Raw genomic sequence first — 18,228 nt, 5'->3', positions numbered from 1 at the left:
GTCGCTGTAGTAATTTTTGAAATTACCTCCGCCACTGGTTCTTTATTTGTGACATTTTCCGCTAGAGTGCACTTGTTATCCTCTGTGCCAATGACGTCACTCCCAAATAAAAGCCATTTGTTTTGATGATTTTTATACGTTTTTCGCTAAATTCCACCTTCTTTTTCCACTTTCTCACGTGATAAGGTGCGTGATAGTGCTTATTGAGTCAAATTTTGGTGATTTGTAGTGGTGTGATAGTGATTTTATGGGCAAAAATGTTGACAGAAATGTTGGTGCGACTGGAGGGGAGCCAGTTGTGTAAACACCATCATAGCAAACTCAGAGAAAAACAAATGGCTGATGACTTGTGAACGCGATAGCTTGAGTTGGTGAAAAAAATTGAAAATACTGCAGAAAAGTGTTGAGAAAATTTGTGGAAAGTGATAAAACAGTTGCCGAGCACCACAATAGACGATTGTGTGATAAGAAAAACAGTGATCAAGGGATATTTTGGCTAGAAATTGTGATATTTGTTTGACCACATTGTTTCATTGTGAAATTGTCTTTCTCTGCAAAACAACTTTTGTGTTTTTCTCCAATTTGCGGGCACAGTAATTGGTTAAATTTAGTATTGACGAGTGGAAAAACCCAATAGGTGACTTTTATTGGATGATTTTTCACCTTTTTCATCCTCTTTCGCATTGTTTTTTGGATTTTTCTCACTTGGTCGGAGTTTGCCTTTGTATTGGATATTTTTTTGTTATTTGAGAAGGAGCAAAGTGAGTGAAAATTGGTGAATTTTGAGGATTTTATTAATAACAATGGACTTTGGGGGTACACCCTCCATCGAGACAGAGACATAAAGGTAAGAAAAAAATGTGTGGAATTTGTTGTGTGGGGGGATATTTGGGTTTTTGTTGTGTTTGGGTTTTGGTTTTGACCCTCAAAATGGCGAACCTTCAAAAACATATGTTAATGACACTTAGCAAGCTGACTCTCTGGCTTGCACAGAAAATTCAATTCACTTTTTTTTCCTCATTCTCGCGAGCCATTTATTTTGTGCTGATGATGATGATACTCCACACAAAAAGTCAGCATCATCGCCTATAAATATACATAATTTTGCTGTGGTTAGCGCGAGAGAAGTTGTTCATTAGATTGATCGTGTGAGTGAGCAAGAATGTGAATTGGTGTTGTTTGTGTTGTTATTTAACTCTGGCGATTCCGGAAATCATACAATTAAACCTTACACAATGTCATGATCGTATGAGTTTATACACTTTTTTCTCTCTCTCTCTCCCCATCTTCATTCATTCTTTAAAGGTGCCTACACAATGCGGAAAATTTTATATCAAAATGGTGCGTTTCGAAGGAATGCATCAAAATGCTTCATTTTGATGAAAAGTCCTTAAAATGTGTAGATGACAAAGAGGTGGCTACTATTTTTTATTATAGTTGAAAAGAAGCTACTATTAGACTGTATTAGTAAGTAATTAGTAGCCTATAATAAAGGCTACTGTTAGTTAAAAAATAAAAAAAAGAACTCTGGAAATACTTTTAACCCTTTAACGACGAGACACTTTTTGCGGACTGAAAATCAATGATAAAAATTAAACTGGGAAACATAATCAATGATAAATCTTACATTTTACTTTGGAAAGTCCAACAGAGTCTTATTCGGTGTATTTTGTGCTTCTATGAACGATAGGGACAAAAATAGCCCAAAAATTGAAGTAATTTTTCTGACAATACCAATGAATAATATTTTTCGCTTTAATGAAAAATATTACGTATGAGTATTGTAGTTTTTATTGTTAAAAGGGATTTGCTTAAAAAAAATTGAAAGTATAAAAAATAAATAAAATCAATTATGAGTTTGAGAAAATAAATTCGCCATTTTTTAGCATTATTTACTACATAGCAAATAGCTAGAGACTTTCAAAAAATATTCTAGATTCCTTCAACCTTCTATTTTACAATTTTGTACAGACATAAGAAAATAATAACTTTGGGTAGTCAGGAAAAATTATTTTCTTTATAGGACACCGGTGTTCCAATCGTCCTTAAAGGGTTAACCTTTGTCTATGATAGACAAATATCACTGCGACTGCAGACTTGGAAATATTTTTTAAGTATTACATGTGAAGCTAAAAATTAATGTATATCCCTAAATTCTTAATAGGAAATTAGAATTTAGTTTACATCGTCGGATTAAAGCCACTCTTAATTCGATGATACAGAAAGATGAGGAAAATTATATATCTGTTTAAAAGGCCGTTCCACATTGAAAGCGATTTCGTCAAAAACTGTTTTTTTGAAGAAAATTCTCTGTAATGCATGCTGTAGGTGAAAACATCAAAAATCTTTCAAAATTGCGATTTTTGATGAAAATTGCTCCCAAAGTGTAAAGGGCTTTGAAACTCCTGTCCGCTATTTCCGAACGTTTTCTCATTCTCGTACCCTTATGGCCTCTACACACTTGAGAAATTTAAGTCCATAATGAAGACAATTGCTTATGCTTGCGTAGGAAAACTGTCAAATATAGACATAAATTTCTCTAGTGTGTAGAGGCGATTAGACTCACAAATTAAAACATATTTAGTCAATGTACTAGAAATATTTGGAATATAATATTCATATTTTGTTATTAATTTCTTACAGATTAATAGATGTTTTATTTTTTTGAAAAGATTTTTTTTTATTTATGGGAGCGCGCGGAGCCGCAGTCAAATACGCGTCTTAACTTAACGGTCACTTAATTTAATTTCTTTACATTAAAATTAAATCAATACAAACTCTATTGATTTAGAGAGTAACTATCGAAGAAAACAAATTGGTCACCAGCATCCAATCAGGAAAGAGGATGGAGATCAATTTTAACAAATTTGACGGGATGTCGAATTTTCTGCAAATAAACTAAAAATCCATTATCGACAGCAATTATCTATTACGTTGATTTAAATTATTTAATATCACTCAATTTGAGAATGATGTGTAATCCTATAGTAAGGAATGAGTTAAAAGATTTCTGAATATTCTCAGTTGATATTTGATTCGTAAGGGAAGATCCATCCATATTTTGGTGACATGTGGTCCTGTAAGAGGCCTGTAAGAAGCCACTCAGCTCATGATAAGGGTCCAGTAAGACCTGCTCAGCTTATGCTAAGGGTGCTATAAGAGGCCACTCAGCTTCCGTTTCGTTCGCTAGGGGAAACTGGGGCAATAGTGAACATGAGGTACCACAAAACACTAATATTTATGTCTACACTACTCGGATTTATGTAGACCATTTCTTCATTGGACCGGGATTCCTAATCCCTATAGTATCTATGAATTGATATAGGGCTCGTCCTCTGAAGTCCAATATTAATTGGAAAAATGCAGTGTTTACAACTACCCCATGTGTACTGCTGCCCCAATTTCCCTTAGTTCCCATCAACCTGTTCCCTTGCTGAATTATAGATCCTTCTAAATATTAGCCTTTCAAAGATCAATATGGATTGCTCTACTATTTGAATTACAGCCCAATTCCTCAAATTTGAACGACAGTCGAATACAAAATGTAAAATATGAGATTATGTAAAATAAGTTTTGCGTGGAGTCTGAATTAGAACTATTTTTCTCTGGTGGTTCCTCAATATTTTATTATATTAATTTCCTCCACAAATTCCATATATTTAATAACAAATTATATATTGATAAATTCTCTAGAGAAAGTGAATTTTATATGAATTCCGCTACGTTTTTGAAAAGATTTTTCAAATTTGAGGAGTGAGAAATGTAATCTATACCCCCCAAATGTTCAAATTTAAGAAACTTTACTGTACTGCCATTATTTGTAAACTCCATAACTAAATTCTATAAAGGCCCCTACACATTGTAAGAAATTTGCGTCAAAATTAAGCATATTTACGAAACTTATTTGTCAAGTAGGAGGTGTGCAAGCGATCTACATCAATATGCTCCATTTTGACAAAAATATCTCACAATGTGTAGAGGGCATAAAGTAGCATTTATCTTATCAAATTCCTTGAATGAAATTATTGTGAAATACACAAAAATTATACCATTAGAACTTTCTTTATAAAACATAAAATAAATGTAGGTAAAATATATAATCAAAATTGATTGCGATATTTTCGTCCACATATGCCTTCATTGTTGGATACAACAAAATTATTAATAATGTGGTAAATAAACTGGTTAATAAAAGGAAAATACTTCAATATTGCTTCAATGCATGAAATATGAATTTGAAATAATATATTTGACAAATGTATTTTAAAATTTTAAATTTATGTCAATATTTTCAGCGCCTTTTTGAAATACGAAGTAAAATTATATTGTAAATATTGACTGAAATTATTGATTTAAATCATTGATTTGATTTTCAAACCATGTGCAGATTACTTAATTCCTTTTCTCTCTCATTCGTTTATTTGTGTATTTGTGTGAGCTTGTAGCCAAAGGGGGTCGAATTGGTTATAAAGTGGCGCCAAATTGTTGTTCTGGGTTCTGGCTTCTCTCCTATAAATATAAATTAAAATTCATCCAATTTGTCGTCAATAGAGGCACACCAACAACCATGCAAAAGGTCTTATAAACTCCAAACTCTAGAATTGACTGGAATTCATTGAAGAAAAAATAAAAGACGTCTTGTTCACATGACGTCAAATGTTGACTTCAATTCAACACATCACACATAGACCTAGTCCAGAAGAGACTTTTTCAAATGTTGCCTTTTCATCTCCTCTTATCACTTCTGTCCTCAAAAAACTAATCTTGTCAAGCAAATTTTTGCATGATACGGCCACATACAAGGGGACTTATGTAAGGGGAGAGTTCAGAGACTGATTTGTGTATAGCACAAGACTGATGATGAACATTTTGTCAAGTTAAAACGTGCGAACAAAGGCAAATGATCGGGTTTTTGGGGCACCCTCTGAATATCTCCTCAATTGACGGGCAAGAATGAAAATAAAATTTTTCTCACACAAGCACACCATAATAAGAATACAAGCTGTTGGGTGATTCTCAGAAAAAACAGACACTTTAGCAAGCAAAGTTATATGCAATCAGCTGGTTTCTCAAAGTGGCCTGATTATGTCTTTCTTGTAAAGCTTCAAAAGTTTTCTTATCAGAGATTGTTATAATTGTTGAATTATCTAGCCTACTTCTATAAAGATGGCACGTGTCCTTAATTTCTAAAGGTTTTATATTAAAAATTCCAAGAGTTTATTAATGAATATTTTATAGAAGAAGCAAGTTTACATTTTGAACTAGTTAATTTAAATTTTTTATTACTTCTGGATTCGAATGGGGTTTTCATTGAATATTAACTTTTATTGCTCTAAAACACGGAAAAAAGGCAAAAATTTTGCACAAAATTCACAAAAATGACTTTTCGCTTTTTGGCCAGTGACTCAATGGGTAGTATTTTATTAAATTCGGGTAATAAAAAGTTGAATTTAATAAGTAGAAAAAAAAAAGAATTGAGTCATGGACAAAGTCATGAAAATTTCTACAAAAGGAAAATAAGGACAATTTATGTGATTTACCGTTTGAAAATGTTTATGGTGTTTGCATTTCGATCAGTAACACAAATTGTGTTATGAATGTTATCACATGGTCTCTGTCAGTAGAGATATTTAATAAATATTTTATGGTCTCTTGGGTCGTTTGGCATTGTAAGATAATTTTGTCAAAACGGAGCATTTTAATGTCGCGTTGTACAAACGATTTGCTTCAAATTCAATTTTGACGAAAATTTCTCATAATGTGTAGAAGCCTTTAAATGCTTGGAGAACTAAAGCATTCACAGTATTTACATATAATTAATTAAAGGTTTAATTTTATAAAATAAATTTGTCATGTTTCTTTCTGAAACACTGAAAATTGAAATAATGTGATTGAAAGTTTTCGAAGCAGTCAAATTTTCAACGACTAATGGTGAGCGATAGGATTGAAATAATGTATGAAATTTTATTTTATTGAATTACAAATTGAATTACTTGAAGATAAAAATTTGAAGACTAAATTGTTCGATTAGCTTCAAACCGACCCAGAACACAATGGTTTTGATAACATAATGATGATTCATATAACCGATTCAATTGTAATTAGAACTTGTTTAGAATAATTGTTCATAATCCAGGCATTAACAAAATTATTTAAGAAATACGCTATATATACTAAGCGAAGGTGTTAATTTTCACCTTGAAAAGGAATAGGAAAGTATCCCTGCTTATATCATTAAACCCGAAATCTTTCTCAATCTTTTGATCTCAGGTATCAAGTCATCTAAGGCCTAAAAATACAGAAGTAGAAACAAGTGTTCTATGGGGCAATCATCTTATTGATGAACCCCTAATTAAAAAAAAAAAAAAAAAAAAAGAAACAAGTGGGACAAACTTTGAAAATAGTAAATATAGTATTAAAGATATTAGATTTAGAAAAGAGTATTTTTCGTTAGCGTGGTCGACATTAGAATCTAAAAAACCGTTCTCTAGGTGTGTTTATCGGTTGATTTTCTCAGCAATTTTATAACTTGTAGTTTGTGTGTGTGCCTGAGAGACTCTTCAAGAGGCAGACATGTGAAACACTTTGCAAATTATACATTTGTTTTCTTTCTTTCAAGACCGCTCTTTGTTAATTTTCGATTTTTACTTTTTCTTTCTGCACGAGTCTTTTTTTTGCGGTGTTGAGATGATTAACTTTTTTTTTCAAGACGTTAACTTTTTCTCGAGAATATTCTTTTAATCTAATCAATTAGCATTTTAGATGTTTCATTTTGATTTTTTTATTTCTTGGACAGGATATGAAAATGTATGTATGATAGATATACATGACAATTTTTTCTATCAATAATTTTGTGGCATTTTGAAGGAAATAAATTATTCAAACAACAATAAAAAAAATTCTTATATTTTAATAAATTATAATAGAAAGAAGGAAAAGACAAAAAAAATACATTTAATAAAAAAGAGCTTGAAGCTCTATAACTCTGCTGAAGGTCGATGCTGTGTGTGTTTAGTGAAGTGTGTCTGAGGCAATTTAGCATGATTATTGGATCATTTGATATTTGAATTAATTGTCTCGACATCACACTCTGTTAGTGGTGCAATCGATGCTAATCACTCAATATCTTCCAAATGCCTCTGACTGGAATTTTTTCTGCTGTCTTGTCTAACAAGATGCTATATAGTGTGGATGGGAGTGTTAAGTGTTTGATAACAGTTTGGCAATCACTGATTTATTTGCACTTTTTCCACCACACAACTCGATTAGCGCATTCAATAAAGTGCTTGATTTGCAATTCAATTTTACTGACTGGAATATAATTTTTTTTCCTCAACGACTCTCGACTGTAAATCGAAGTCGCGAATACATGCAAATTTTTTCTATTTGTATTTCTCTCTCTTTGACAAATTAAAACATTTAAACACTTCATTAGTGAAAAGCTAAGAGACACTCTGCTTGTTCACATCCGTGGTTTGGTTTTCTAAAAGTGTCTCGGCTAAAAAGTAAATTGCTTTCTTTGAACAAAGAGTGTCTTTGATGGCCGAAAATTTTCACGAAATTTTGAATAGATATTAAAACATTTAAATGAGTTATCACCACTCTATTGCTAGAAAAGTTTTTCGTAGTTCGAATGATAGCTTTTTAGGCCTATTTGACTGTTAGTGAGAGTGGTAGTCTAGTTTATCTCTAGATTCGCACACATATCCGAAAATATATTGCCAACCGAAAGGAATTATGTGATATTTTTAGTGTTTTAAATTTAAAACCATGATCTTGATTGAGTTGCCTCAGATCAATATCCAAAAAGCTTCGTTCGCAATTAATTCTTGAGTTTCCCTATAAAATCCTAAATGAGAGTAGTGGGTTGGATTTTTCGACCAAATTTCAGAGACAGATCACAAATTTGACTACAGAGGGAAAGGCATAAAAAGCTTGAACACTGTCAAAAGCTTTGGCAAAGAATATCTGTGTTTTCGTATCCTAAAAGCATTTATACTCCTTGTCATATCCGGAAGGTGTTTATTTCCTTAATTTAATTGAGTAACATACTCTTGAACGTACTAATAACGAAACTGAGATGTTTCGGAAATTCGGATCATTCAGGATTTTGATCATTCGGGATTTTGGTCTATTCGGGATTTATAGCTATCGGGCTTTCGGCACATTCTCGATTTAGACTTTCGGGATGTCGGCACATTAGGGATTTTAGCTTTCGGGATTTTAATCGAAACTCGATAAAGTGAAACATTTTTTTAATAATATTAAAGGAGCTTTTAAGCGTAATTGGAATAGATAAACAGATGAACCGTCATTATTACAGATTTGTAAATCTTTAATTTTGAAATAAGAGGAGAGCACCAGAGATCTGAAGTGTTCCTCGGACCGATTGAAAAATTATCCGCAACTTATATAATTTAACTCTTACAAGGATGCGCTGCATTGGTTTACATTTAATTTATAAAATCGTAATTATCCTAAGACGTCTGAATAAATTCATGGTGATCCGAGGTATAAGGTACATTTTTGCAATTACATTTATATTGTTTTTTTTTTTTTTAATTTTGTAAATAGTAAAAATTCAAATGGACTTATAATGTCTTGAGATACAGGTAAAAAAGTCATTAAAATAATATAATTAGCATATATAAAAATACCAAACTGTGTTTTGGGATTTATGTTTTCAACTAAATATGCGGTGTATGTCTTAACATTCCGGTCTATGGCGCTTTTTTGTGATATAATTTATAATTTTAGGCTTTCTTTATCCCAGAAATCAGAGGCATATTTACAAAGTAAGAGAAAAAGCATGCCCTATAAGACAGATTAAAGCAACAAAAATAAAATATCTTGATTTTAGAATTTTTGGCACAATTTCGAAATATTTTGCCAGCTAATTTAAGGGTTAATTTAGCTTACAAATCTCTTGTAATTGTGTTTTCACTGATTTTGATTGGTTGAAGCTTCAAATGAAGCTTTCCATTGTTTCGGTCTGGTCGCTTATCTCTGTGATAATGTGACTATATTGTGCTAAAGTTTCCACAAGGGGCTCGTGGTTGTAAAAATATTACTGGAAAGAATTAAAAATTCCCCAAAAAAAAGTAACCAGAGACCATTATCTTGGGATTTTATACTGACAAGTGCCCGTGATGACTGATAAACATTGATGATTGTGCGAAATGTTTAAGATAATTGATGGAAAATTGGTCTATTTTTGGATTTCGGTTGAATGCCTTCTTGTTTAATGAATTTTCCTTGTGTTTCTCTCTTTTGAAAATACATAATAAGAAAAAAAACACTAAGAAGTACCCCTGTGGTTACATACATTCATTTGGATTTAAAAGTGATATATATATTTAAACATTTTTAATAGAACATAATAATATATCGTGTGTATATCCCCTCATTTGCTTTTCTATTAAAACACACAAACAAGTAAATTAATCCAATTGTTTGTTGAATTTAATGCTGGTGTTGCTGAAAATTTGTTGTTCATCTTCGTCATTGGTGTTGAATTTGATATCATTTGACGAGTATATAATGTCTTTTGCGAAATCCAATATTTTGTGGAATTTTTCTGAATGGACTTCCTTATCAGTTTCCTTTTCCCACGCATATATAGGTCTCAAAATACCCCATGTGGGTGAAATTTTCGTGAAAGAGGCGAGTTATGAAGAGAAAAACACTTGTGGGTGGTTTTTGATGTGAAAGTAAGGAAAAAAGAATGCCTATATTGATCAAGAAATTCCTAAATAGATAATATCTCCACATTCATCTGACGTATATATTTGCTATTTGGAGGATTTATATAGATAGGTCTCTTATCCGTGTCTGTGTGGGTAGATTAGAGTTCTTCTTTTTTTATCTTCGATATAACTATATGGCATTAGAAAAAAAATGTCAATCGAGAAGAACAACTAAAAGTCAAAGTTTACTGGCTTCTTTCCTCCTTTCAATGGCAAAAGCTTTTTTTTGTGGTTGAACACCCATGAAGCGTTTCTTCGTCAAAAAGCTGACATCCTCTGTCTGGTGATTGGTCATGAGACAGCCTTCAGCATAATTTATTCACAGCTGAGCCATTTGACTGAGGTGAGAAACTTTAATTGTAGTGGTTTCATCTATAGAGGTTTTCTTTTTTAAATCTTCCAGCACTAAAAGTTTTTCCCACATATTATAGTGTGTCTCTCAACAACTAAATACTATTGTTAAGATTGGTAATTCTTACGATAAGTTTACGAATCTCTTTGGTGTTTGTGTGTTAGATATTTTTATATACATATATTTATTTCCAAGGTTGAATGAGGAAAAAAAATCTATGTGTCTCTTATATGACTTCCCGGTTCAAAATAGCCCAAAAAGTAGAGTTTGTTTCAGTGATGAAATGCTCAAGTGGTTAAAGTAACATGCGAAAGAAATATATGTGGAAAAAGAAGAACTCAATAGTCAAAAGTATAAGTTATAAAAATAAACCTACGACTTTCTTAAAGAGTTCACATAATCACAACAAATAAATTAAAAATACACTCTTTTGCTAAGAAGATTTTCGACAAGTGCTATGTGACTTCTTTTGTGTGCCCGAGAGAAGGAAAATTTGTTATTCTTTTATTGATCGTTCTGTTTTTTGTCTGCCTATTTTATGGATTTATATAAATGATGAGGTGGTATACTTAGGACAAGGCAAATTTGGATACTCTTTGTCTAAAAAGAAAAAGAGACTATTGTTTTTTATGTTCTTTGTTTTTCTATACTCAAAATACAAGTTCTAAAATTTCTTGATGATATTTAAACATGAAATATTTAAATTTATCTCTGTAGTACTTAGGAAGAGTTAAATTTTCTCAAGAATTTTGAGTCTAAGGGCCTTGACCGATCTGAGGATTAGCCGAGAGACGGCTTAGCACAATTAATATTAGAAATAATGGTTAAATTGCATTTCCATCATTTTCTACTAAGCCGTCTCTCGGCTTAAGTCGTAAGTGTGTCTAGGGCATAAGTCTAGACACTACAGGTTGGAAAACACGGTAAAACGGTTCCATGAAATTGTAAAGGTTAAAGTTTGGGAACTTAGACTACAGTTTTTCAAGAAAATAAGTCCAATACTTGATCTTAAACATTTATTTCTAAATAAATTTGGTCAAAATATTTCATTAAAAATGTCTTGAAATATGATTAGGGTAAAGTGTATAATTTGGAATTAGTTTTACAAGTTGGACAATTTGCCCGTACAAGTTGGACATGGCTTTTTTCTTGATAAAAATAGTACAAAATTTGTTTTAAAGCACAAGGAACCAAATTATAAAATTAAAGCATTAAAAATATACAAATAAAAATGAAGTACTAAATTTATCAAGACAAAAAGCCCTGTCCAAATTGTACCATTGTCCAACTTGTACCACTGTCCAACTTATACCACTTTACCCTACTTGATCTTAATTTTTAGGAATTGGGTAGATAAGGGAAGGGCACCCCGGATCGGAATGTTAAGAGACATGCTCAATATTTAGTTGAAAATATAAGACTCAAAATACTATTTGATATTTTTGTGTATGCTAATCGGAATAATAGTGATCCGTTTCACTATATCTGTTCATTTGAATTTTAAATTTTTACAATAATTTGATAAAAAATAGATGTAATTGCAACTGTGTACGTTGTACTTCGGATCGTCACGAATTTAATCAAGTGTCTCACGGAAAATTGGTAGTATAAATTAAATTTGAACTAATGCACTACATTCTTGTGAAAGTTAAATGGTAAAAAGTAGCTAATAATTTTTAAAAAGTCATTTGAATTGGTGCAACAATATGGTAATAATGACGATCCGAGGAACACTGCCGCTCGTTGGTGCTCTTCCCTTAGTGACTTCGGATATACCCCTATAAGCCGACTTTGGGATCATTAACATTATGATCTCCGCTCACTATTGTTCTGCTAACAAATCATTCAATAAGTTTCGTAACTCATTATAATTTTTGTTTTGTAAACATGTTTTCGAAACTTCCTCTGAGAGTGAGCGAGATGACTGCATTTATATATAATTCATTCACTCCCACTGAAATGTCAAAAATATTTCTACAAAACAAAAACTATTATGCATTGGGCAATTAGTGTTTACTATTATTATTATTATTATTATCATCAATATTACTATTGAAAATACATTAAAAAAAAGATGTCTCTACGGCACGTTCAAGGTCAGCAAAGGCTTGGCTTGATAACACTTATCAAGTCAAGCCTTTTTGTGACGACGGTATTTTTCCCATAAAAGAAAAACAATGATAAATTAATTTAATAAATTGTTTTCGTTTTTTTTGGTTTTGTAATTGTTTTTAAAGTATCAAAACTTGCTTAAAAACACTTTTAAAATCATACACTGTCTGTCATCTACATCTCACATATCTGTCTGACAGCTACCAAATAAGGTAAAGTGCCTTCAGTCGACCAGTTCCTCGACCCGATTGGAAGAGTTATTTATTCAATTTATTTATATTTGCTCAAATATTTAGCGTATGATCTTACATTAATATGTCAATTATTCCATAAAATATACGAATCAGCGACAATTTCATATAAATTGACCATTAAGCATTCAAAAATTGATCCACCGGTTAAGTGAGGGCACTTTACCTTACTCAAAAAAAAAGAAAATAAAATAAAAAAAACGTCATAATCTATAATTTAACCCCCAATTATTTGGATATCTCAAAATTAAGTGTATATTTTTTTAAAAATCATATGAAATTGTCAATAACGGCACCATCTATATGTCATTCTCATTACGTATAGGGTGATGTGTTGCATCAAAGTTTTTGGAAGGTCTCGAAAACGGCTGCAACATTATTCATCACTTTCGGATAAGTTTCGAAAATTATCCAAGTGGACATTTCATCAATATATGACTTGCAACAGTATCTGTAAATTACTTTGACCGGATTTTCAAGGTGTTAAATTAGAACGGATTTTAAAACTGATTTTGGCAGATGTGGATTTTTTTGAAAACTCTTTGAATTCGGGAGAAGTTTAAAACAGGGAATGTTTTGATTTTTATGCTATTTGACGGTTTTGAAGTGATTTATGAATTGGTTCGATATTGTTGGAAATCTCCCAAGGCCGTTAAAGTTAAGGTCTCAATAGATTAATGTTCTAGACACTCTTACGACTTAACCAGAGAGACGGCAACGTAATTATAATCAAAATAATGATTTGACTAAATCCCCATCAATTTCTCAGAACTAAGCCCTATCTCGGATTAAGCCGAGAGACAGATTAGTCAGAAACTGATGGAAATGTAATCTGATCATTGCATTGTTTTGATTAAAATGACGTTAAGCCATCTCTCGGCTTAAGTCGTAAGTGTGTCTAGGGCATCAGGCTAAGACAGATTCTCAAGATTGTTCAGCTTGTACAATTTGGCGGTAAAGAAATCAGGTGAAGAAAATTTAGGCAAAGAATATCTGATCCCTGATCTTAAGCTCTTATTGTATAATAATTTGGGCTGATATACTCTACCCTGATTTTTTACGAGCTTTCGAAGCCTATGAACAGAGTCTGAGTCTATTTGGGACTTTAGTCCGATGTTATACTCTATAAGCTTTGGATCTTTTAATCATTATTTTAGAATTTCGCTTTTTTGTTAAATTTTGTTATTGCTTGAAAATTATATTGTACGATTTCATGTGTTTTTTTTCTTATTAACTGAATTAGACCTCAAATTAGATTATTCTTGAAGTTTTTTAGTTATGATTATCACACTGACCTAAGAGTAAAATATAATAATGTGGCAGTCATCGTTGAATTTATATTCTATGGTAGAAGTTATGTTAATTTACTTCCCTGATTGTTGGGCTCTTGGCCTCAGAACGTCTATTTAAAGTTTGTTGACATTTGGAAAATCAATAACTGAATAAAGTTAATCCTTAATTATTTCGAGTGATATGTTTTTTGAATCTACAGACAGTTTTTTTTTATTCTGTAATCAAATTATGAGGTCATTGTGTTTTATTGTCCTATCAACGGTTTTTTTTTTACAACTCGAAAGGTTTTATCTCGAAAATTTAATATGTATGAGAAAGTTTTTGTTTTTATTTCATCATCCTATTAAATGCAAATTATCAAAAATTTCTAAAGTTTCACAACACCCAGATTTTTTTTTCAACCAAAATCACTGCAATTGTACATGAATATATCTCACTTAAGTGATAATTCTTATGAAAAACATTGGAAAAATATTTTCTGGTTTTTTTTTTTAAATTGTTGATGTGAAATCTCATAACTGGCTTTTTATTTGTTTTTACTGGTTATCCTTTAGCTGTTGAATGAAATAATTTAGCTGAATTCAGTGATCAATGAAAATGGGGGCAAATTTTTATATTGTATAGCTTTATCTTTTTTTTGTTAATTGGTGAGGAGGCTTTTCTCTGACGCCAACAGTGATGAGCCCCCATGAATTAGTGTTTTTGGTGCAAGAGCGAGAGAGAGAGATGAGAGAGAGCTTTTAAATTTGAAAACATATTGAAGATGTTCTAAGTTTGTGTGTGAATATTATTTTTAATAGTTCTTCGTGGTAATCTATATAAGCAAAATGATTGTTGATGAGTGAAAGAGGGGAAAGGGAAATGTGTAATGTATATATATTTGTGTGTAATATTGTCAAGGTCATTTTGTGTTATGAGTCGAAAATGTTTTCCTTTTTTCTGGGTACAACTTTTTCCCCGCTTTACGCCTCTTCACCAGCTGAGGCCCCATTAAATATTCCGTACACGCGTGTGTACTGAGTATGCGTCATTCCTGTGGAATTGTCTACACTATGTCCGTCTCTTGTGTTTGCGAGCACATTTGAATTGTTTTCTCATTCTATCACATAGCTTTTTCTTAACTTGTTTTTTTGATTGTGTTTTTGTTTACAATCTGCCTGACTGGTGTCCCATATATATGTATATATAGTAATGGCAAAAACGGGTGGGGATAAGAGATGAGTCTCGCTGACCAAAGTTCATGATGTAATTTGCAAAAATTCTTTTTCGCGTGTGCGCTTCAAGGAAAGGAAAGAGCCACTTGAGATTGTGCGAATGCCAAGAAGAGTTGGAAGAAAACATTCTTTCATTGTGAAAAGGCAAAAAAAAAATCAAAAACAACAAATTGGCGGAAGAGAGTAAGATAGTGTTTGGAGCTGGGTAATGTGAGAGAGATAGTGAGTTAGATTGTGATAAATAAGACAAGAGCGGGGAGTTAGTCTTGTTTACATTTCATGTTGTTCAGTCACGATCGAGCAAATTGAAAATGAAGACGTGTAAACAAATTCAACCGGAAGATATGTGTGGGAAATATCAGTGAATGAGACTACAGAAAGATACAAAAATCCCAATTGAAAAGTGAATAAAGTGTCTAGAACGAGCGAGTGCAAAAAAAAAATGAATTTAGAACTTTCTCAAACATTCCAAACATAAACTTTCGTTTGCAAGTGAGAAAGAGATAGTGGGAGAGTGAGATAGTGAAAAGGATTGCGTGGAAAATTTCTTAGTGATTCATTTTACCTAAAATATTGTGAAAAGTTTTCCATTATTTACTTGAAAAAAGAAAAAAAAACAGTCCAGAGTGAATGTTTTGTTCGGTTAATTTACTTGCAGTATGTAATAAATATTATTAAAATAGAATATAAATTGTGAATTATTTAGAAGTGTTTGTTGTCACACTATTTCACTATTTTTCATACAAGACATAGTTTTATTTAATTTATGTATTTTCTCAATAGCGTCTCTTGGACGCTATGTGTGTAAACAAGTTGAGAAAAATAACAACAGAGAATGAAATAAACTCACGTGTTTCATGCTTCTGTTCCATTTGAAAAGTGATTATTTGTTTGATGTGTTTTTCTTCACACAAGTGACAATATTCATTGTTATTTACTCCATGGTGTATTGAAAAATGTACAATTGAAAGGAAGATTTCTACTGAATAAAAAAAACGTGTTTTTCCGAACTCTTGAAAACATTTGCAATAACATTCTTTACAAATCAGAAAAAGACATTTTATCGGAATATTATTGATTGATGATACTATCGGGAAAATCTGCTGCCGTCTTAGAGGAAAAATGTTTCTTAATGTTGGGTGAGTTTGTTAGACATAAATAAACATTAAAAAAAATATATATGAATGTATTTCTCTACCATGTCCTAACGACACGTGTTTGAGGATACACGCACAAAAAAAATATGATGTGTATGCGAAAATTGCGTCACTTGAATGTTTTCAATTTGAAGAATTCCATTTAAAAATTCTTTTATTGAATTTTGGGTGTGAAAATTTCTCTGGAATTCTATGCCTATTTTCCAATCTCTCAGACTGTTTTGGACAAAAAGACTTTTGGTCTGCTGAAGACGCAAATTTAATGCTTTTTTGGAGGATGAGTGAATCATTTGGTATGAGGATGAAAAGGATATCAGTGAGAGAAAAACATAAAATGTGTGTTTTGTGCTTATTTGTAATTTTCCGATGAATTTTTCACCTTCTCTTCATGTTTTTCCAATGGTGCGCGGAGGCATCTCTGATATTGGACAGGAGTGGGTGGATTCTCAAAAGATTTTTTCATCTCCCTTTTTTTGCTCTACCACCTTGAGTTGTCGCGTCATTTTTCTCCATTCCGCTCTCAACACACACTTTTGCCATTTAGAAAATAATAATAAAAAAAAAAACGGAAAAGTGATGAGATTTTGATGAAGGAATTGTGGGAATTTTTCACATGAAAAAATTTTTTAATCTAATAAAATTGGATTTTGTTAATTTAGTATTTCTTTGCAGTGATTTTTTTTGTATTGGAAATTATTGGGATCAAGGTATTTGCTGTTTTATTCAAAATTGTCTATAGCGTTGCTTGACGTCATTGGTTACTTTTTTTTTTATTTTGTTGGTAAGGGTTTCTTCAAAATTTGATTTCAGGCTTTCTTTCTCATTATATTCGTATTTAGCGAATTAAATATGTATTATACTTACATGTTTAGAATTGCGGAAAATTAGAAAAGTTTATTGGAAATCTAAAGACAATCCCTCTCATAGAAAATTGCAGATGCATTTTTCATGGGGTCATAAAGATTTTTTAAAGGAATTAGGTAAATTGTATTATTGTTCTTAATTCTCTGAAATATAATTTACTAGAAATTGAAGTAATTTTGCAAGAAGTCTAAAAGAAAATTTAGCCAGGGTTAAAAAGCTAATAGAAATTTGAAGAGAAGAAATATTCAAATTACTGTGTTGTCTGCTACATGTGATTTAGAAGATTTTACTTATTATTAAAAGTTTTTTATTGGGTCGTTATTACTTAAAAGACTTGAACTTTTTTATACTTTTGTTCAATTTCTATTTGATATTGAATCTATATAAATTTGTTTTTTCTATTATCTGGCAATAAGTCTGTAAATTAGATTGGGAAGTTTGGAAGATTTCCGAGGACAATTCCGTCAACCTAAAATTGTAGATAACTTTTTTATAGAGTCTTGAACATAGGGGGTGGAATAACCACTTATCGCCACCTTTAGGAAAAAAAGGAATTAATTTTATTATAACTTTTGAACCCTTATTATAAGATAACTCAAATTTGACACAAAACTACTTAGATGTATTGGCTCTAGATTCGTGAAATTTAACTAACTACAATTTAACGCTGGACTACTTAAAAAAAACTTATTTTCATTAATAATGCAGAAATAACCACTTCGTCGCCACTTTTCGCCAGTTTTGTAACCACTTCTCGCCACCCTCTTGAAAACGTCCAAACTCGATTATTTTGGGCAATGTTATGCAAAGATTACATTCAGCATTTCTTTTTCCTCATGACCACCTTTTTATTACTCACTTTAAATCATTTTTCTTCGGTTTTATTTGAGAAATCAAATTATAGGACCATTTCAGAAAGTAAACAATGCAGATTGGACAACTGAGAGTCTGCGAACTTTTAGTTAACGTCGCCTATTGAAAAGAGATGGCGACAGGTGGTAAAATCAATTCCAGAATATTACCACTTTTCGCCATGCCTCATTTTTATATAAAAATAATATAAAATGAAATATTAATTAACTAAATACAAATTTTATGAATTCCACAAGTGTTATTAAATATTTAGTATATATAAATATTAAATATTTAATTAAATTATTTATCCAAATAGGTATATTTTGCTTGATGAAAATTTAATGACAGTATATTATATTTGATAAGAAATATTAGATTCGGTGC

The 18,228-nt window shown here is 31.4% G+C and overlaps 1 protein-coding gene across 1 annotated transcript in view; it reads left to right on the top strand.

The window, feature by feature from the left end:
* The first annotated feature begins 68 nt into the window (after positions 1-68).
* LOC129804840 (protein CREBRF homolog) overlaps positions 69-18,228 on the top strand; it is a 38,050-nt gene continuing 19,890 nt past the window's right edge. Inside the window, exon 1 of the mRNA XM_055852496.1 lies at positions 69-847. The gene's annotated coding sequence lies outside the window, so the exon portion shown is untranslated. The remainder of the gene's footprint in view (positions 848-18,228) is intronic.

Source organism: Phlebotomus papatasi, chromosome 1 (genome assembly GCF_024763615.1).
Source record: "Phlebotomus papatasi isolate M1 chromosome 1, Ppap_2.1, whole genome shotgun sequence".
In the NCBI taxonomy this organism is placed as follows: domain Eukaryota; kingdom Metazoa; phylum Arthropoda; class Insecta; order Diptera; family Psychodidae; genus Phlebotomus; species Phlebotomus papatasi.
The sequence above is the reverse complement of the archived record's forward strand: the minus strand, read 5'-3'. Positions and strand labels throughout refer to the sequence as shown.